Source organism: Rutidosis leptorrhynchoides, chromosome 2, assembly GCF_046630445.1.
Source record: "Rutidosis leptorrhynchoides isolate AG116_Rl617_1_P2 chromosome 2, CSIRO_AGI_Rlap_v1, whole genome shotgun sequence".
In the NCBI taxonomy this organism is placed as follows: Eukaryota; Viridiplantae; Streptophyta; class Magnoliopsida; order Asterales; family Asteraceae; genus Rutidosis; species Rutidosis leptorrhynchoides.
In genome coordinates, this window is record NC_092334.1 from 525,596,260 (window position 1) to 525,620,070 (window position 23,811).

The window sequence follows — 23,811 nt, forward strand, 5'->3', positions numbered from 1 at the left end:
TGTGTAGCAAATGAGAGGCTTAACCTAAAATGAAGAACATAAGACTTTATATACCCCTGTTGTTGACTCACCCATACGATTCATTCATCACACGTACGAGTTGGCTTCATCAGCCGTACAGGTGATCACTCACTCGTGTCTTCTCATTTAGGTTGTAATTGTGACTTAGCTCAGCATCAACCGTGCATATGAGCCTGTCAGCCGTACTAGTGAGGCTTCACTCGTACGTCTGACTAAGTCTAACATAGTCAAACATCTAAATCTCATTCCTGCAGTTCCTGTAACCACATACAAACACGGATATGATAATAACGAGTAATCATGGTGGCCTGTAAACTGTTGTACCTGCAATAGACGTGGGTAGATGTCTAGGGACTTGCATAAAATGCATCAACAGAAGGTGTGAGTTGTAAGGAAACGAAGGAGGTGAATTTATAAGAAAATCTTCGACAGAACAATTAAAATGGACGATCGCATTTAAATCGGATCCTAATTCCCTTGATTACCGGAGAGTCAAATCTTATTAAGAAGATTTTCTTCAAATCCCTTGAAATCTGGGAATCAATCATATCTACGTCAAATGATAAGATGAATCTACACTTACTCATTTCACTCTTCTATGTTAGCTTCATTCGTACTCTTCATATAAATGGACTGTTTATCCAAATTATTCGCTGATGATAAAACTCTAATTTTCAGCCCGTATGCATCATGAAAACATACTTATTATCATTCACGACCTTTCCACTCAAATTTCGGGACGAAATTTCTTTAACGGGTAGGTACTGTGACAACCCAGAAATTTCCAACCAAATTTAAACTTTAATCTTTATATGTTTCCGACACGATAAGCAATATTTGTTAAGTTAAATTTCAAGAATTTTAAACTATGTTCATACATTCATTCAACCTCGACCAAGTTCCAACGATTCGCGAACCATTAAACGAATATGATTATATATGTATATTTGTATATATATTATAACTTGAAACGTAAACAAAATATTAGATTAAATACTTTATATGATTGTATCTGTTTCAAAATGTTTATCAATGAAATTAGAAGATAAGATCAAATGATTGAATTATCAAATATATTGAATTATGATTACAAGTCTCTGTTGAAAGGCCCACGTTGATTTGAGAAATCTTTCCATTTTAACAATATTCGAAAAATGGTAAAGTGATTTATAAATAAGAACAAATTGTCAATCATTGAGAACTAGACAAAGGATAGTGGAAGATTGAATCTCATAAAGACTCGATTGATCTATTTAGTTTCAAACGTACAAAAACGTTTTCAGTTTAAAAAGAACTTTATTATTAAAACGTATATAACTTTTATAAATATCTAGAACCACTTTTGACAACTCATTACTTAACTTGTATGATAAAGATAATAATATTTATATTTTATTTTATTAAATATATATAACGATTTAAATTAATATTATATATATTTATACGAGTATTATACATACATAGTTTTATACTTTTACTATACTTAAACTTTACCTTTACTTTATTTTTACTTTACTTTAACTTTAATAATTCATACTTTAATAATTCACTTTAATAATTCATACTTTAATAATTCACTTTAATAATTCATACTTTAATAATTCACTTTAATAATTCATACTTTAATAATTCACTTTAATAATTCACTTTAATAATTCAAAAATCTATTATAAATAGAATTCATAGGTTTCATTATTTCATAGAAACTTGAAAATATTTTTCTCTAAACTCTCTCAATCGATTTACATATATATATTTACTCCGTATTATTTCAAGATATTATTAGTATACATAAAATATTATGACGGAGTGCTGTCCGAGTGATTTCGAAATTGTTTTTCGAGTAGAATAGGATTAAGGAAATTATGGGTTATAGCTATGGAGGTGATTGAGTATGGTTCATGGGTATGCTCGCGAGGTCAATATAGTGTTTATCATTTACGTTGCGTCTACGTACCTTTCCTGCAATATTGAATCTCAATATTGATACGTGAGTACTCATAATTTAACTTTTACATACTAATAGTGTATCCCTGACTAGTGCTCGAGTATTTAGGATTATGCATGCTTATACTTTTGATATTGCCCTTAGACAGGTTAGGTTGAATCTTGAATTAGTTACACTTGCGGTTGAGATAAGGTATAAGGTATGCATGTCCTTGGAAAGCTAGCGAAAAATTAAGAACTTTTCCTTTAGATATCGAATGGTTTCGATGAACGGATTAGAAGTTATAATCAATTGAATTTTCGATATTTTTATTAAAAATGATTATTATTATCGTCGTTCTAGTTTTATCTTATTATTATCATTATTATTATCTTTATCAATAAAAGGGATTTATCATTAAAAATTGTTAATTTTTTTATTATTACTATCGTTATTATTGTTAAAGTTATAATTAGTATTATTATTATTATCCAATTATTATTATTATTATTATTATTATTATTATTATTATTATTATTATTATTAGTATTATTATTGTTATTATTATTATCATTATTAATATATATATCATTATTTAAAAATGGTTATTTTTATTGTTATTATTATTATTACTATATTATCATTAAGATAATTATTAGTATTATCGTTAATAATGTTATAGTAACTATCATTATTAATATTAGTGTAATTAAAATAAATATTTGTAACACCTAATTATTTTGATTACTATTATTATCATTATTATGGACACGATATAAAAGACGATTAAAAGCTATTAAACGAAACGATTAGGAAATAATGAGTAAGAGTATCATGATGAAATTAAAATATTATAAGATATTGATTTAGATAAAATTATCGTTCTTATTATTTTTATCATTACTATTATTATTAAAAGTATCGTTAGTATTAAAACTATCATTTTAACAAAAATTATCATTTTAATAGAAATGTCATTGTTACTATAAAATATCATTATTATTATTATTTTAAATAGAATTATTATTTTAAAGATAATATTAAAAAAATTATCGTAAATATTAAAGTTATCATAATTAGAATTATCGTTTTATCATAATGTCATCTTAGTAATTATAAATATTGATATTTTTATAATAATTATTATTATTACAAAATAATACAACTTTTACTTACTATCATTATAGATATTATTTTATCAAATAAATATGTGATACAAACATATTTTATTACGTGTAATAACTTACTTTAATAATACCTATCATATTATCTTTATGATATTAAATAAACCCTATAAATTTTATTACTTAATATATATAAAAGTATATTTTATTATATAAATTTAATATAAAATTTTATTTATTAATAAATAAATTATATTATTTACTCTAATAAATCTTTTAAAAATATTTAAAAATATAAAAGGACGATATTTAAACTATATATTAATCATGTATAGATTTTTGAAAATTATTTTGAGTCAAATTTACTTTTGTTGACTTTTGCATATTAGTCTCGAGCATTAGGATTGTGGTACATTATGACTTGACCTAATTTGTTAGACAAATATTGACCAACACATAAATATATATAATTAATTTAGGTTCGTGAATCCGAGGCCAACCTTGCACTTGTTCAATGACGTTATATGTATTTTTACTACGAAATACAGTATGGTGAGTTTCATTTGCCTTTTTACCCTTTATATTTTTGGGACTGAGAATACATGCGCTTTTATAAATGTTTGACGAAATAGACACAAGTAATTGAAACTACATTCTATGGTTGAATTATAAAAATCGAATATGCCCCTTTTTATTAAGTCTGGTAATCTAAGAATTAGGGAACAGACACCCTAATTGACGCGAATCCTAAAGATAGATCTATTGGGCCTAACAAACCCCATCCAAAGTACCGGATGCTTTAGTACTTCGAAATTTATATCATGTCCGAAGGAGGATCCCGGAATGATGGGGATATTCTTATATGCATATTGTTAATGTCGGTTACCAGGTGTTCAATCCATATGAATGATTATTTTTGTCTCTATGCATGGGACGTATATTTATGAGAACTGGAAATGAAATTCTTGTGGTCTATTAAAATGATGGAAATGAATGATTATGATAAACTAATGAACTCACCAACCTTTTGGTTGACACTTTAAAGCATGTTTATTCTCAGGTATAAAAGAAATCTTCCTCTGTGCATTTGCTTGTTTTAAAGATATTACTTGGAGTATTTCATGGCATATTTCGAAGAACGTTGCATTCGAGTCATTGAGTTCATCAAAGATTACTATTAAGTTAATTTATAATTGGATAGTGGATATTATGAAATGGTATGCATGCCTGTCAATTTTCGATGTAAAGAAAGTTTGTCTTTTAAAAACGAATGCAATGTTTGTAATATGTATCATATAGAGGTCAAATACCTCGCGATGTAATCAACTATTGTGAATCGTTTATAATGTATATGAACGGGTCCTTTCAATTATCATGTATGAATATCTCTTAATATGATATATATACATTAAATGTCTTTACAACGATAATCGTTACATATATGTCTCGTTTAAAAATCATTAAGTTAGTAGTCTTGTTTTTACATATGTAGTTCATTGTTAATATACTTAATGATATGTTTACTTATCATAGTATCATGTTAACTATATATATATCCATATATATGTCATCATATAGTTTTTACAAGTTTTAACGTTCGTGAATCACCGGTCAACTTGGGTGGTCAATTGTCTATATGAAACATATTTCAATTAATCAAGTCTTAACAAGTTTGATTGCTTAACATGTTGGAAACATTTAATCACGTAAATATCAATCTCAATTAATATATATAAACATGGAAAAGTTCGGGTCACTACAGTACCTACCCGTTAAATAAATTTCGTCACGAAATTTTAAGCTGTTGAAGGTGTTGACGAATCTTCTGGAAATAGATGCGGGTATTTCTTCTTCATCTGATCTTCACGCTCCCAGGTGAACTCGGGTCCTCTACGAGCATTCCATCGAACCTTAACAATTGGTATCTTGTTTTGCTTAAGTCTTTTAACCTCACGATCCATTATTTCGACGGGTTCTTCGATGAATTGAAGTTTTTCGTTGATTTGGATTTCATCTAACGGAATAGTGAGATCTTCTTTAGCAAAACATTTCTTCAAATTCAAGACGTGGAAAATGTTATGTACAGCCGCGAGTTTTTGAGGTAACTCAAGTCGGTAAGCTACTGGTCCGACACGATCAATAATCTTGAATGGTCCAATATACCTTGGATTTAATTTCCCTCGTTTACCAAATCGAACAACGCCTTTCCAAGGTGCAACTTTAAGCATGACCATCTCTCCAATTTCAAATTCTATATCTTTTCTTTTAATGTCAGCGTAGCTCTTTTGTCGACTTTGGACGGTTTTCAACCGTTGTTGAATTTGGATGATCTTCTCGGTAGTTTCTTGTATAATCTCCGGACCCGTAATCTGTCTATCCCCCACTTCACTCCAATAAATCGGAGACCTGCACTTTCTACCATAAAGTGCTTCAAACGGCGCCATCTCAATGCTTGAATGGTAGCTGTTGTTGTAGGAAAATTCTGCTAACGGTAGATGTCGATCCCAACTGTTTCCGAAATCAATAACACATGCTCGTAGCATGTCTTCAAGCGTTTGTATCGTCCTTTCGCTCTGCCCATTAGTTTGTGGATGATAGGCAGTACTCATGTCTAGACGAGTTCCTAATGCTTGCTGTAATGTCTGCCAGAATCTTGAAATAAATCTGCCATCCCTATCAGAGATAATAGAGATTGGTATTCCATGTCTGGAGATGACTTCCTTCAAATACAGTCGTGCTAACTTCTCCATCTTGTCATCTTCTCTTATTGGTAGGAAGTGTGCTGATTTGGTGAGACGATCAACTATTACCCAAATAGTATCAAAACCACTTGCAGTCCTTGGCAATTTAGTGATGAAATCCATGGTAATGTTTTCCCATTTCCATTCCGGGATTTCGGGTTGTTGAAGTAGACCTGATGGTTTCTGATGCTCAGCTTTGACCTTAGAACACGTCAAACATTCTCCTACGTATTTAGCAACATCGGCTTTCATACCCGGCCACCAAAAATGTTTCTTGAGATCCTTGTACATCTTCCCCGTTCCAGGATGTATTGAGTATCTGGTTTTATGAGCTTCTCTAAGTACCATTTCTCTCATATCTCCAAATTTTGGTACCCAAATCCTTTCAGCCCTATACCGGGTTCCGTCTTCCCGAATATTAAGATGCTTCTCCGATCCTTTGGGTATTTCATCCTTTAAATTTCCCTCTTTTAAAACTCCTTGTTGCGCCTCCTTTATTTGAGTAGTAATGTTATTATGAATCATTATATTCATAGATTTTACTCGAATAGGTTCTCTGTCCTTCCTGCTCAAGGCATCGGCTACCGCATTTGCCTTCCCCGGGTGGTAACGAATCTCAAAGTCGTAATCATTCAATAATTCAATCCACCTACGCTGCCTCATATTCAGTTGTTTCTGATTAAATTTGTGTTGAAGACTTTTGTGGTCAGTATATATAATACTTTTGACCCCATATAAGTAGTGCCTCCAAGTCTTTAATGCAAAAACAACCGCGCCTAATTCCAAATCATGCGTCGTATAATTTTGTTCGTGAATCTTCAATTGTCTAGACGCATAAGCAATCACCTTCGTTCGTTGCATTAATACACAACCGAGACCTTGCTTTGATGCATCACAATAAATCACAAAATCATCATTCCCTTCAGGCAATGACAATATAGGTGCCGTAGTTAGCTTTTTCTTCAATAACTGAAACGCTTTCTCTTGTTCATCATTCCATTCAAATTTCTTCCCTTTATGCGTTAATGCAGTCAAGGGTTTTGCTATTCTGGAAAAGTCTTGGATGAACCTTCTGTAGTAACCAGCTAGTCCTAAAAACTGGCGTATGTGTTTCGGAGTTTTCGGGGTTTCCCACTTTTCAACAGTTTCTATCTTTACCGGATCCACCTTAATACCTTCTTTGTTCACTATGTGACCGAGGAATTGAACTTCTTCCAACCAAAATGCACACTTTGAAAACTTAGCGTACAATTCTTCCTTCCTCAATACTTCTAACACCTTTCTCAAATGTTCACCGTGTTCTTGGTCATTCTTTGAGTAAATAAGTATGTCATCAATGAAAACAATGACAAACTTGTCAAGGTATGGTCCACACACTCAGTTCATAAGGTCCATGAACACAGCTGGTGCATTAGTTAAACCAAATGGCATGACCATAAACTCGTAATGACCGTAAAGTGTTCTGAAAGCAGTCTTTGGAATATCATCTTCTTTCACCCGCATTTGATGATACCCGGAACGTAAGTCAATCTTTGAATAAACAGATGATATTGCTCTAAACATACATATTATTCGACGCAATATCACTTATATTTCATAGGTTTTTATCATCTACAAAGACATTCAATGCCCATATTTTGTGTGTTTTTAACATGGTTTTGACAGGTACAGACGAAAATGCAATTAGACAAAACGAAACATCAAATTACATTGTGATACAAACATTGGATATGATCATAGGTAAAACAATTTGAAAATCCAAATCGGTTAACAAAGGAAGTTCCAAATACTCTACACTTTTTGTCCTCTCAAATTTATACATTATTATCTGATTTTATGTAATGAGGGCATTACATAATCTTAAGTGTGGGGTGGGAATATATAAATTCTCGAGAACTAATAAGTTATTGGTTTTTATGAAAATTTGAAAATTTTTAAACAAATGTATCTAATCAATTTTTAAGGTAACTACGAGCAATTAAAGATCAGGTGTAAAAACCGAAATTGTTGTCTCCATACATTAAAAATACATAAGTTTATTTGTTTAAAACCTAGAAAAAGAAAAAAAAAAAAATTTATAACAAGAATTTATAAATCCTTATGTTAAGAACCATTTATCACATGTTTCTTTGAAGTTTATTGCAGATATCATTGCTACAGAATGTATAAACCTGAATATTCCATTATCACGAGTAATAGAGGATGAATCAAATCCATCCCGTAAGGAAGTAAAGTCTTCCAAATTGACACACTTGCTAACTTATGTTAGAAGATGTAGTCCAGAACAGCTGTAGGTTGACGAAAAATCTTGTAAAGTCATCCCTAAAATCGGCTGGAAATCCACCTAACCTCAGCATCAAACAGGGTTTTTGGTGGTCAGACTTATCCTAACCATGAGAAGGATATGTCCCGTACAATGGGGGGGCACAATGCAAATTAGCTTTTAAGACTAATGAATCTAATCCCCAGATAGATGATCTCCGTAAAGATTAACCGCATCTATGTTTGACCGCGGTCAACATACATATGCCATAACAAATTGAGGTGTGCAAACTCATGGTTCATCGATGATATTTGGACACGGTATAATTTTTTTCTAAAACTTATGCTATTTTATGAATTATATTTGTGTAAAACCATTTTTTGGACATTCGGCTTCAAGTTCCATGATACTACAATCATGGGGGCGAATAGCTTGCTAATCGCCGACTGAGACTTCGGTTTTCAGTTACCCTCAAACGGAATTTGAGGTTAAAACCGGAAAACGTGTCTAGTGTAAAAACTAGCATGACATTTTATAAAATCATAAAACGTTTTCATAAGGTCCAATTTTCCCTAAGGATCCAAATTTTTAAACCCTAATCACTAGTTTCATGTTTGTTTCTGTTGTCAGAATTTCATTTCGTGTGGTGTGCGTGTGATCCAATAAATACTGTGTTGTGTAATATATTTCATATAGCGTGTGTTTCATTTCGTGTAGTGTGTGTTGTGTGATCTAAATTTCGATAAAGAAAAATATATAATGTTCTAACTCTGTTAAAAGATGTAATTGCTTTAGGACAAGCAACGTTCTAGTGTGGCGTATTTTGATATTGCTCTAAACATACATATTATTCGACGCAATATCACTTATATTTCATAGGTTTTTATCATCTACAAAGACATTCAATGCGCATTTCAAGAGAAAAACGACAAAAGTGGATAAGAGCTTGCTATTTGAAGATTCGACGATAAAACGATAGTTTTAACCAGATTTATATCAAGAAATGTTTATCCGAATGAAAGTACAAGATAGATGAAGAAAAGAGTTCAAATGTAAAGTGCCAAGTCAGTACACGTCAATACGAGGTCATCAAAGAACAAATGAAAAAATAAAAATAAAGAAAACTGCTTTTACTCTTACACGAATAGTGTAGGTCTACACGAATAGTGTAGAATATTTGTTCTTACACGAATAGTGTAGGTCTACACGAATCATGTAGAATATTTGTTCTTACACGAATAGTGTAGCCATACACGAATCGTGTAATGTTAGGCCGAATTAATCATTTTGTCAGACATGGGCGGTTGGCTTTTGAAGTTTTAAAACAATTCTTTTCATAGTGCTGTAGCAAATGGATAGCACTTTTGACTCAACAACTACTTCACAATATCAATGTTAAATACGGAGTACGTTTAGAAGATTAGGGAGAGACACATATATTACACACAGGAGATTACAACACAAAATTACTATACACATACTATTGTCACTTTTATTATCAGTATTATTTACATTTCAGTTTCAAAGTTCAATTATTAGGATTAGTTTCAAATATTAAGGGGGTATTGTTCGTGATAAAGGGTGTTATTGTACGCGTGAAAGGGGTGTTATTATTGTAATTTTTCTACCGTTTGAAGTTAATGCAAGTGAAGATATTTTAGTAAGTTTACTCTGTTAAAATTAGCGTTGTTATTATGTTTGCATATCTATATTTTTATGTCTACCCTAGTGTAATGAATAGCTAAATTTCCCTAGTGTTTGCTTAAATGTAGAGCCCCTAGTGAAATGGATTGTTACCATCTGTAAAAGTTAAAATGTAACTTTAGTATTTTTAATATTGAGCCTAGTTAAAAAGAACCATTTTTATGTAATTAGGTATTTAACCCTTGCCACTTAATTTATTAAATTCAAATAACGAAAGTTATTTTTATTTACATAAATTAAGCTTCAACATTAAAAGTGATCTAGACGAATTTATGGATAATTTATTAACACCAATTTAGAAATAAACTTCGGTGGTTTGGGTGATATCAATAAATTACATGACAGTGAAATTATAAAAAGGGAAACCGTTATAATTTGGGTATTGGCGAAGGTCAAAACTAGGCTAGGTCTCAATTTAAATACTTGGGGAATAGTAGCTTTCTAAAAAGAATCCGATGAAAATTAGATTTTATTTAGTTAAGTTGTAACCTTATGTTTATTTGAGAGAAAAATGTAAAGTTTGATACTAGAACATTTTAATAGGGCGTAAAACTTAAAACAATCCATGGACCTAGGGGTGACACAATTAAGTAAACACTCCCATTTATCTTATTTATATTTGTTATAAAAGTATTATTATTATTATTTACGATTTATCATTTTAAAATATTAGAAAAATACATAAAAACATTTAATTTTCGTAACAGTTAAGTTGTCACATATTTTTACACGTACACGAATCGTGTATCATCACACGAATCGTGTAAGGCTAAAACGCGGCTACAGTACAGCTAGGTTAAAATTAGGGTTTTTGTTATTTAATTATATTTATATTTAGGTTATTAGTTATTTTAGTTATTTTAATTAAGTTAATTAGTTAAAGTTATTTAAAATGCTTAAAATACATGTTTTAATCCTAAAATTAGTATTACTTATTATAGGTTTATAAATTGTAATTAGTTTATAATTAGTAAATTAATTAAATTCCTTTTAATTTGTATTAGTTTTACTAAAAATGCATTTTAGTTAATTTAAATAAGTTTCTATTGTAATTGCTCAAAACAAAATTCTAAATATATAGTTTCATTAAAAATTACTATTTTACTAATTACCATTTAGTAACATAATTAATGCATCATAATTAGTTTATTTTCATTTAGTTCCTTTTTAAGTTAATTTTTGTAATCTTGTAATTTTATTTAGTAAATTAGTTTTAGTTATTTTCTTTTACTGTTATTTTACAATTGCCTAATCCAAAACCCCCTTTAATTAAGTTTAACATCAAAGACTATTAAAAACCATTAAACACTCCATCTCCCTGTGGAACGAATCGGATTTACCAACAAACTAAACTACACGGATAGGACTAGTTGCCTATATATGTGTGAAATCAACCTGAAATCAATAAAATACCACATATACAATAAATCAATTCGTGTAACAAAACAACTCAAATCCGTTCAAAATAAAGGTTACGTTTCCGCACATCAACTCTTTGGCGCCGCTGCCGGGGAGTTGGCAGTTAAATAAATAGATAATTTTTCTGATTCGTAGTAGTAGTTGGATTTGTACGTGGACCGGGTTGTTGGATCACCAATTTTATTGGTCAATAGAAGGATCCTGCCCCTCTGCTGCATCTTTTGGCTATTCAAAACGTGGGCAAAATTAGAAGGAAAATCTGTTGTTTAAGGGTTTTTATCATTGTTTTTATGTTATTCGATCCTCTCGAGGAAATTCATTTCCAAGAAAGTTCAAAGTTTTTGAATAAATCCTTTAGTTCTTTGTACAATTTCCCAAATTGTATGATCCGTTCAATCTTAAACTCATTAAACTTAATCCGGAACCTCAAAGAATTAATAAAAGACAAAAACAACAAAAAGAAATAGGAAGTACTAGTAATTTTAAAACACCGAAAAACACTAAAAAAAGAGAAACAAATAGGTAACCCTAGATAAACCTTTAGTGAAGTGATCTCATAATAGAAATTAATGTATGAACTTACGTTCCTCCAACGCTGAATTAACTCCTTCACATCCTGAACCCGAAAGGAAATTCCACGAACGCTTAAGAGCTCAAGACGTAGAAACTCTTGCTAAAAATTTAGAGTCACTTTCCTTAGAATCCGACTCTGAACCAATAATTCAACCAATCATAGAGCCAATTATTAAAGAAAAAGATAAAATGACTGAGACAAATTTAACGATGGAAGCATTAATGAAGGCCACAAGAAAAGGTCAAGGCCACGCAATCATCCAACCCACGATGACTGATGGCTTTGAAATAAAAGGTCAATATTTACACATGGTAACTAATACATGCCAATTCGGTGGAGCTCCAAATGAGGATGCTAACGAGCATCTTCGTAAGTTTGTAAGCATTTGCAAACTATTCAAAATTAAGGATGTCACCGATGATGTCGCATGTTTAAAAATATTTCCATGGTCATTAAAAGATGAAGCTAGAGATTGGCTAGACTCATTACCAGAAGGTTATATTGAAAACTGGAATGATATGATGGACAAATTTTTGTCAGAATTCTTTCCTGCTTCAAAAGCAGCAAAATTACAAAGTGATATAAATCACTTTAAACAAAAACCTAATGAAACTCTTTATGAAGCTTGGACTCGATTCAATAAAATGCTTCGAATATGTCCTCAACACGGGTTGAGTACATTCCAAAAAGTCTGTGTATTTTATAAAGGAGTCAATGTTGCAACTAGAAAAGATATAGATGTTGCAGCCGGAGGTTCGGTTATGAAGAAAACACCTGAAGACGCTCATACAATCATTGCTAATTTAGCGTCCCATTCTCATAACTGGCATCAAGAAATAGAATTTTCTAGATCATCAAATGTTGCTAGTATTGAAAGCAATGATGAAATTGCCTCTTTAAAAGTTCAAATAGCAAATCAAGCAAGGCAAATCGAGAAAGTAACCAAGGAAATGCATGCCATCAGAGTAGGATGTGAACTATGCCAAGGTCCTCATCTTACTAGAGATTGTGATCAAAGTACAATGGAAGAGCAAGCAAATTTCTTAGGTTATTTACGAAAAGGTGAAATGAACTTTAGCGATTTTCCAGCCATAGAAGCAAACAACCGAAAATATCCTCCTATAAACAGCTATCAAGTAGGAGGACCTTCAGGATCAAATAATAATAACTATCAAAATAACAATAACTATCAAGGAGGAAATCCAGGTTACCAAAACAACCGGAATTTCCCAAATCAAAATCAAAGAAATCCGCCACCAGGTTATAATAACCGAAATCAACCTCAACGAAATTATCAAAATAATTTCCAACATAATCAACCACAACCTCTAGCACTTATGCAACCACAACCATTAGCAATTATGCAACCTCAACCCGAGAGGAAATCTGGTTTAGAAGATCTCTTAAGAGATTTTATGGTTAAGCATGAGCAAAATGCAGAGCTCCAAACTCAGCAAATTCGAAATCAACAAGCCACGATTCAGATTTTAGAAAGAGATGTTGGAAGGATCTCACAGTTACTAGCAGAGAGACCACCAATTGCAAGTAACCCCCCGTTTATACTAAAGAAGAATGATCCTCAAGCCCCAGCATATTCACAAGTGAATGCTATTTATAGTTTCTGTGAGGATGAAGCAAGTTTCAAAACACCGGAGCATAGTCCTATTTTTACTCTTGGGTGTGAAGATGATGATGAAGAGTGTGATGAGTTTATATTTTCTGATTTATCCAATATGGCGGATTACACTCCTTATCAAGAGATGGATGATACCCGAGTTGAAAGTGTGAAAAGTATAACATGTGAAGATGAAGAGATCCGAGTTGGTGACATAACTCCCGAGTATGGTGATTATTTGATGAGGTTGATGTCGGGAAATCATGCGGAAGTGCAGAAAATTGAAACCACCGAGCCTTCCGAATTTAGGGTTGATGATGATTTGAAGATGATCAAAGAAGAAGCGGAAGATACGATGAAGCAAGCACCTAAAGTGGAAGACTATAAAGAACCCATTCCATACCCACAAGCACTTGCATCCGAAAAACCAAAGGAGAATCATTGTAAGCCTTTAAATACGGATAATATCTGTGTAAATGTACCTTTGGTTGATGTTGTTGCAGGTATGCCAAACTATGGGAAATTCTTGAATGATTTGATGGCAAAAGAAGGAGTGTGTGAGCAGGCATCATCTGCGTTTCTTAAAGCAGAATGTGCTGCTATTGTGAAAAAGAATGAATTGCCACCTAAGTTAGGTGATCCTGGACCATTCATAGTACCTTGTAAGCTTAATGAATCTGAAATTCTTAGATCATTAGCTGACTCAGGTGCAAGTATAAATCTCATGCCTTATTCCATTTACTCGCATTTGAACTTAGGTGAACTTAAACCCACCAATTCAGGCATTAGATTCATTGATCAGTCGGTTAATAAACCTATAGGGATTGCTGAAAACTTAGTAGTAAAAACAGGTGAACTTGAGTTTCTAGCTGACTTTGTAGTTGTAGACATGAAGAAAGATAAGTTTGTACCTATTATTTTAGGTAGACCATTCTTAGCAACTGCATGTGCTTTAACAGATTGGAAAACAGGAAAACTAGTTTTGAAGGATAGAGGCAAGAGTGCAACCTATCAAACTGAGTTTAGTATGAACCCACCACCCACACCGATAGTTTCAGTGAATATTGTTGACAATGTCAAACCCATTAGTCAACAAGCTAAGTGTGGGGAGGGTGATGAGGAGAAACTAGATAGTAAACCGCCCAATGATAGTGTTGTTGAGAAAACCATGAAGAAGTTATATGGTAGGATTAGAAATGCTATGTCGAAAAAAGATAAACATTTGAGAGAGAGATTGATTTCAAACCTATCAAAACTTGAGAAATATAAGTTGAAAAAACTGGTTGAAGAGTCAAGATTTTCGGACTCTTGGTTATTATCAAAAATTAGTGGTAAGAATGGTTGCAGTAATGGTTCTATTGGAGTAAAGAAGGGTGATGTTTATCACCCCGACGTTAGTTAAAATTAGGGTGGAGTCGCGTGAACGACTCGCTAATAAAATTCACAAATTGTAAATAGTCCCATTCGTGTGTCTCGTTTTTATTTTAAATTCCTTTTTATTTGTATTTCTCATATACTTGTTTTAAAATTTAAAAATGTTAATCTTTTTAACACAAAAATAGAGTGTTTTTATTTTATTTTAAATTTGTTTTTGAAAAATATTAAAACTTTAACTTTTAATGAATTGAATTTTATAAATTGAATTTAAAAATTTATAAACGGATTAAGATCAGGTATAACAACCGAATTTCCGTTACAAATATAAATTTATAAAAGATATTTTAAATTTAATTGATTATAAGTTATATAAAAAAAATATAAAATGAAAAAAGTAAAAAAAAAAAAAAAAAATTTAGTTTGTAATAACATAATTTTTTGGTGTGTATTGAAACTTATTATGTTTTTATTTTTTATATTAGCAAGAAAATATAGTGTGGGGTAAAAAAATGTGTTGTACGATTGAATTAAAACCCCATATTTTGTGTGTTTTTAACATGGTTTTGACAGGTACAGACGAAAATGCAATTAGACGAAACGAAACATCAAATTACATTGTGATACAAACATTGGATATGATCATAGGTAAAACAATTTGAAAATCCAAATCGGTTAACAAAGGAAGTTCCAAATACTCTACACTTTTTGTCCTCTCAAATTTATACATTATTATCTGATTTTATGTAATGAGGGCATTACATAATCTTAAGTGTGGGGTGGGAATATATAAATTCTCGAGAACTAATAAGTTATTGGTTTTTATGAAAATTTGAAAATTTTTAAACAAATGTATCTAATCAATTTTTAAGGTAACTACGAGCAATTAAAGATCAGGTGTAAAAACCGAAATTGTTGTCTCCATACATTAAAAATACATAAGTTTATTTGTTTAAAACCTAGAAAAATAAAAAAAAAATTTATAACAAGAATTTATAAATCCTTATGTTAAGAACCATTTATCACATGTTTCTTTGAAGTTTATTGCAGATATCATTGCTACAGAATGTATAAACCTGAATATTCCATTATCACGAGTAATAGAGGATGAATCAAATCCATCCCGTAAGGAAGTAAAGTCTTCCAAATTGACACACTTGCTAACTTATGTTAGAAGATGTAGTCCAGAACAGCTGTAGGTTGACGAAAAATCTTGTAAAGTCATCCCTAAAATCGGCTGGAAATCCACCTAACCTCAGCATCAAACAGGGTTTTTGGTGGTCAGACTTATCCTAACCATGAGAAGGATATGTCCCGTACAATGGGGGGGCACAATGCAAATTAGCTTTTAAGACTAATGAATCTAATCCCCAGATGGATGATCTCCGTAAAGATTAACCGCATCTATGTTTGACCGCGGTCAACATACATATGCCATAACAAATTGAGGTGTGCAAACTCATGGTTCACCGATGATATTTGGACACGATATAATTTTGTTCTAAAACTTATGCTATTTTATGAATTATATTTGTGTAAAACCATTTTTTGGACATTCGGCTTCAAGTTCCATGATACTACAATCATGGGGGCGAATAGCTTGCTAATCGCCGACTGAGACTTCGGTTTTCAGTTACCCTCAACCGGAATTTGAGGTTAAAACCGGAAAACGTGTCTAGTGTAAAAACTAGCATGACATTTTATAAAATCATAAAACGTTTTCATAAGGTCCAATTTTCCCTAAGGATCCAAATTTTTAAACCCTAATCACGAGTTTCATGTTTGTTTCTGTTGTCAGAATTTCATTTCGTGTGGTGTGCGTGTGATCCAATAAATACTGTGTTGTGTAATATATTTCATATAGCGTGTGTTTCATTTCGTGTAGTGTGTGTTGTGTGATCTAAATTTCGATAAAGAAAAATATATAATGTTCTAACTCTGTTAAAAGATGTAATTGCTTGAGGACAAGCAACGTTCTAGTGTGGCGTATTTTGATATTGCTCTAAACATACATATTATTCGACGCAATATCACTTATATTTCATAGGTTTTTATCATCTACAAAGACATTCAATGCGCATTTCACGAGAAAAACGACAAAAGTGGATAAGAGCTTGCTATTTGAAGATTCGACGATAAAACGATAGTTTTAACCAGATTTATATCAAGAAACGTTTATCCGAATGAAAGTACAAGATAGATGAAGAAAAGAGTTCAAATGTAAAGTGCCAAGTCAGTACACGTCAATACGAGGTCATCAAAGAACAAACGAAAAAAGAAAAATAAAGAAAACTGCTTTTACTCTTACACGAATAGTGTAGGTCTACACGAATAGTGTAGAATATTTGTTCTTACACGAATAGTGTAGGTCTACACGAATCATGTAGAATATTTGTTCTTACACGAATAGTGTAGCCATACACGAATCGTGTAATGTTAGGCCGAATTAATCATTTTGTCAGACATGGGCGGCTGGCTTTTGAAGTTTTAAAACAATTCTTTTCATAGTGCTGTAGCAAATGGATAGCACTTTTGACTCAACAACTACTTCACAATATCAATGTTAAATACGGAGTACGTTCAGAAGATTAGGGAGAGACACATATATTACACACAGGAGATTACAACACAAAATTACTATACACATACTATTGTCACTTTTATTATCAGTATTATTTACATTTCAGTTTCAAAGTTCAATTATTAGGATTAGTTTCAAATATTAAGGGGGTATTGTTCGTGATAAAGGGTGTTATTGTACGCGTGAAAGGGGTGTTATTATTGTAATTTTTCTACCGTTTAAAGTTAATGCAAGTGAAGATATTTTAGTAAGTTTACTCTGTTAAAATTAGCGTTGTTATTATGTTTGCATATCTATATTTTTATGTCTACCCTAGTGTAATGAATAGCTAAATTTCCCTAGTGTTTGCTTAAATGTAGAGCCCCTAGTGAAATGGATTGTTACCATCTGTAAAAGTTAAAATGTAACTTTAGTATTTTTAATATTGAGCCTAGTTAAAAAGAACCATTTTTATGTAATTAGGTATTTAACCCTTGCCACTTAATTTATTAAATTCAAATAACGAAAGTTATTTTTATTTACATAAATTAAGCTTCAACATTAAAAGTGATCTAGACGAATTTATGGATAATTTATTAACACCAATTTAGAAATAAACTTCGGTGGTTTGGGTGATATCAATAAATTACATGACAGTGAAATTATAAAAAGGGAAACCGTTATAATTTGGGTATTGGCGAAGGTCAAAACTAGGCTAGGTCTCAATTTAAATACTTGGGGAATAGTAGCTTTCTAAAAAGAATCCGATGAAAATTAGATTTTATTTAGTTAAGTTGTAACCTTATGTTTATTCGAGAGAAAAATGTAAAGTTTGATACTAGAACATTTTAATAGGGCGTAAAACTTAAAACAATCCATGGACCTAGGGGTGACACAATTAAGTAAACACTCCCATTTATCTTATTTATATTTGTTATAAAAGTATTATTATTATTATTTACGATTTATCATTTTAAAATATTAGAAAAATACATAAAAACATTTAATTTTCGTAACAGTTAAGTTGTCACATATTTTTACACGTACACGAATCGTGTATCATCACACGAATCGTGTAAGGCTAAAATGCGGCTACAGTACAGCTAGGTTAAAATTAGGGTTTTTGTTATTTAATTATATTTATATTTAGGTTATTAGTTATTTTAGTTATTTTAATTAAGTTAATTAGTTAAAGTTATTTAAAATACTTAAAATACATGTTTTAATCCTAAAATTAGTATTACTTATTATAGGTTTATAAATTGTAATTAGTTTATAATTAGTAAATTAATTAAATTCCTTTTAATTTGTATTAGTTTTACTAAAAATGCATTTTAGTTAATTTAAATAAGTTTCTATTGTAATTGCTCAAAACAAAATTCTAAATATATAGTTTCATTAAAAATTACTATTTTACTAATTACCATTTAGTAACATAATTAATGCATCATAATTAGTTTATTTTCATTTAGTTCCTTTTTAAGTTAATTTTTGTAATCTTGTAATTTTATTTAGTAAATTAGTTTTAGTTATTTTCTTTTACTGTTATTTTACAATTGCCTAATCCAAAACCCCCTTTAATTAAGTTTAACATCAAAGACTATTAAAAACCATTAAACACTCCATCTCCCTGTGGAACGAATCAGATTTACCAACAAACTAAACTACACGGATAGGACTAGTTGCCTATATATGTGTGAAATCAACCTGAAATCAATAAAATACCACATATACAATAAATCAATTCGTGTAACAAAACAACTCAAATCCGTTCAAAATAAAGGTTACGTTTCCGCACATCAACAGACGAGCCTTGTAGTTGATCAAATAAGTCATCGATTCTCGGTAGTGGGTAGCGGTTCTTGATGGTAAGTTTGTTCAACTCTCAGTAGTCGATACACAACCTGAATGTACCATCTTTCTTCTTGACAAACAAAACAGGAGCTCCCCACGGTGATGTGCTTGGTCGAATGAAACCACGCTCTAAAAGTTCTTGTAATTGGCTTTGTAGTTCTTTCATCTCGCTGGGTGCGAGTCTGTAAGGAGCACGAGCTATTGGTGCAGCTCCTGGTACAAGATCTATTTGAAATTCAACGGATCGATGTGGGGGTAATCCCGGTAATTCTTTCGGAAATACATCGGGAAATTCTTTTGCAATGGGAACATCATTGATGCTCTTTTCTTCAGTTTGTACTTTCTCGACGTGTGCTAGAACAGCATAGCAACCTTTTCTTATTAGTTTTTGTGCCTTCAAATTACTAATAAGATGTAGCTTCGTGTTGCCCTTTTCTCCGTACACCATTAAGGGTTTTCCTTTTTCTCGTATAATGCGAATTGCATTTTTGTAACAAACGATCTCTGCTTTCACTTCTTTCAACCAGTCCATACCGATTATCACATCAAAGCTCCCTAACTCTACTGGTATCAAATCAATCTTAAATGTTTCGCTAACCAGTTTAATTTCTCGATTCCGACATATATTATCTGCTGAAATTAATTTACCATTTGCTAATTCGAGTAAAAATTTACTATCCAAAGGCGTCAATGGACAACTTAATTTAGCACAAAAATCTCTACTCATATAGCTTCTATCCGCACCCGAATCAAATAAAACGTAAGCAGATTTATTGTCAATAAGAAACGTACCCGTAACAAGCTCCGGGTCTTCCTGTGCCTCTGCCGCATTAATATTGAAAACTCTTCCGCGGCCTTGTCCATTCGTGTTCTCCTGGTTCGGGCAATTTCTAATAATGTGGCCCGGTTTTCCACATTTATAACAAACTACATTGGCATAACTTGCTCCGACACTACTTGCTCCGCCATTACTCGTTCCGACACCATTTGTTCCTTTCGTTCTGTTAACCCCTGGTCCGTAGACATCACACTTCGCCGCGCTATGACCATTTCTTTTACACTTGTTGCAAAATTTGGTGCAGAACCCCGAGTGATACTTTTCACACCTTTGGCATAGCTGCTTCTGATTGTTGTTGTTGTTGCGGTTATTATTGTTGTTAAGATGATTGTTGTGGTTGCTGTTGTTGTTGTTGTTGTTGTTGGGCCGTTTGTTGTAGTTGCGATTGATGTTGCGATTGTTAGGATAGTTGTTGCGATTATTGTTATAATTGTTGTTGTTGTTGTATTGGTGATTCTTATCACCGTTTTCCTCCCACTTTCTTTTGACTTGCTTCACATTGGCCTCTTCAGCAGTCTGTTCCTTAATTCTTTCTTCAATCTGGTTCACTAGTTTGTGAGCCATTCTACATGCCTGTTGTATGGAGGCGGGCTCGTGTGAACTTATATCTTCTTGGATTCTTTCTGGTAATCCTTTCACAAACGCGTCGATCTTCTCTTCCTCATCTTCGAATGCTCCCGGACACAATAGGCACAATTCTGTGAATCGTCTTTCGTACGTGGTAATATCAAATCCTTGGGTTCGTAACCCACTAAGTTCTGTCTTGAGCTTATTGACCTCGGTTCTGGGACGGTACTTCTCGTTCATCAAGTGCTTGAATGCTGACCACGGTAGTGCGTACGCATCGTCTTGTCCCACTTGCTCTAGATAGGTATTCCACCATGTTAACGCAGAACCTGTGAAGGTATGCGTAGCGTACTTCACTTTGTCCTCTTCAGTACACTTACTTATGGCAAACACCGATTCAACCTTCTCGGTCCACCGTTTCAATCCGATCGGTCCTTCGGTTCCATCAAATTCCAAAGGTTTGCAGGCAGTGAATTCTTTGTAGGTGCATCCTACACGATTTCCTGTACTGCTAGATCCAAGGTTATTGTTGGTATGTAGCGCAGCCTGTACTGCGGCTATGTTTGAAGCTAGAAAAGTACGAAATTCCTCTTCATTCATATTCACGGTGTGTCGAGTAGTCGGTGTCATTTCCTTCAAAATAGTCAAATGGAACAAGTTAATCATACAGAATATTAAGAGTAGTTAATAGTATTTCGTAGCATAATATAAACTCATTTATAAAAGCTTTTTCTTCATATTAGCGTTTTATAAGTTTAAATTCGGGTAGTACCTACCCGTTAAGTTCATACTTAGTAGCTAATATACAATTCAACTACCACAATTCTATATGAAAAACTGATTATAATAATATTTCGCGTTCAAACTTTTACACAATATTTTACAAACTTACAATACCGCTTATTTTACATATAGTATGAAATATAGCACACAATAAATTTGATACAAGATGGTTGTGAAGATAATTCTAGCTAGTATACAAGTCGTTCAGCAAAGGCAATAAAGACACATAATTCATACGTCCAGAAACAAGTCATGCATTCTGGTTTTACTAGGATTACTTCCCATCCTTGGTCTTGTGGAACATAACCATTATGGCCATTGATAAGACAGCGTGTTGTAATGTCGTCAAAGGGACGAGGGTTACGTAATGTCCAACAGTCCCGTAACAATCTAAAAACCTCATTTCTTACCCCAATTACCGACTCCGTCACTTGTGGGAACGTTTTGTTTAATAGTTGTAGCCCGATGTTCTTGTTCTCACTTTGGTGAGAAGCGAATATTACTAATACGTAAGCATAACATGCTTCTTTATGTTGCATGTTAGCCGCTTTTTCTAAATCACGAAGTCCAATATTCGGATATATTGAGTCAAAATAATTTCTTAACCCATTGCGTAAAATAGCATTTGGGTTCCCCGCAATATATGCGTCAAAGTAAACACATCGTAACTTATGGGTTTCCCAATGTGATATCCCCCATCTTTCAAACGAAAGTCTCTTATAAACCAAGACATTCTTGGAACATTCTTCGAATGTCTTACAAACTGATCTCGCCTTAAATAGTTGTGCCGGAGAATTCTGACCGACTCTAGACAAGATTTCATCAATCATGTCTCCGGGTAGGTCTCTTAAAATATTGGGTTGTCTATCCATTTTGTGTTTTTATACTGTAAAATAGACAAGAGTTAGATTCATAAAAAAAATACTTATTAATACAAGCAATTTTTACATATATCATAAAGCATAAGCACACTATATTACATATATTACTCCACACGAATACAACTATCTTATTCCGACTCGCTTGTTTCTTATTCTTCGGTTTTAGTTCGTTTTTCCAAGTTTCTAGGGATATATGATGTTCCCCTAATACGAGCCGTCGTTTTCCACATTGGTTTAGAAAAACCTGGTGGTTTAGAGGTTCCCGGGTCATTGTTACAACTTAAGGACTTCGGGGGTTGACGATACATATAAAGTTCATCGGGGTTGGAATTAGATTTCTCTATTTTTATGCCCTTTCCCTTATTATTTTCTTTTGTCTTTTTAAATTCAGTTGGGGTAATTTCTATAACATCATCGGAATTCTCGTCGAAATCCGATTCATCGGAGAATTGGTAATCCTCCCAATATTTTGCTTCCTTGGCGGAAACACCATTGACCATAATTAACCTTGGTCAGTTGGTTGAGGATTTTCTTTTACTTAACCGTTTTATTATTTCCCCCACCGGTTCTATTTCCTCCTCCGGTTCCTCCTCTTCCGGTTCTGATTCTTCTTCCGGTTCTAATTCTTCTTCCGGTTCTTCTTCGGGAACTTGTGAATCAGTCCAATATATATTCGACTCTTCGTTATTATTAGGTGAGTCAATGGGATTTGTGCTAGAGGTAGACATCTATCACACAATATCAAACATGTTAAGAGATTAATATATCACATAATATATACATGTTAATAATATATAGTTTCCAACAAAAATGTTAAGCAATCATTTTTAAAGAAAACATGGTCGAAGTCCAGACTCACTAATGCATCCTAACAAACTCGATAATACACACTAATGCAAATTTCTGGTTCTCTAAGACCAACGCTCTGATACCAACTGAAATGTCCCGTTCTTATTGATTAAAAACGTTCCATATTAATTGATTTCGTTGCGAGGTTTTGACCTCTATATGAGACGTTTTTCAAAGACTGCATTCATTTTAAAACAAACCATAACCTTTTTTTCATCAATAAAGGTTTAAAAAAAACTTTACGTAGATTATCAAATAATGATAATCTAAAATATCCTGTTTACACACGACCATTACATAATGGTTTACAATACAAATATGTTACAACAAAATAAGTTTCTTGAATGCAGTTTTTACACAATATCATACAAGCATGGACTCCAAATCTCGTCCTTATTTAAGTATGCAACAACGGAAGCTCTTAATAATCACCTGAGAATAAACATGCTTAAAACGTCAACAAAAATGTTGGTGAGTTATAGGTTTAACCTATATATATCAAATCATAATAATAGACCACAAGATTTCATATTTCAATACACATCCCATACATAGAGATAAAAATCATTCATATGGTGAACACCTGGTAACCAACATTAACAAGATGCATATATAAGAATATCCCCATCATTCCGGGACACCCTTCAGATATGATATAAATTTCGAAGTACTAAAGCATCTGGTACTTTGGATGGGGTTTGTTAGGCCCAATAGATC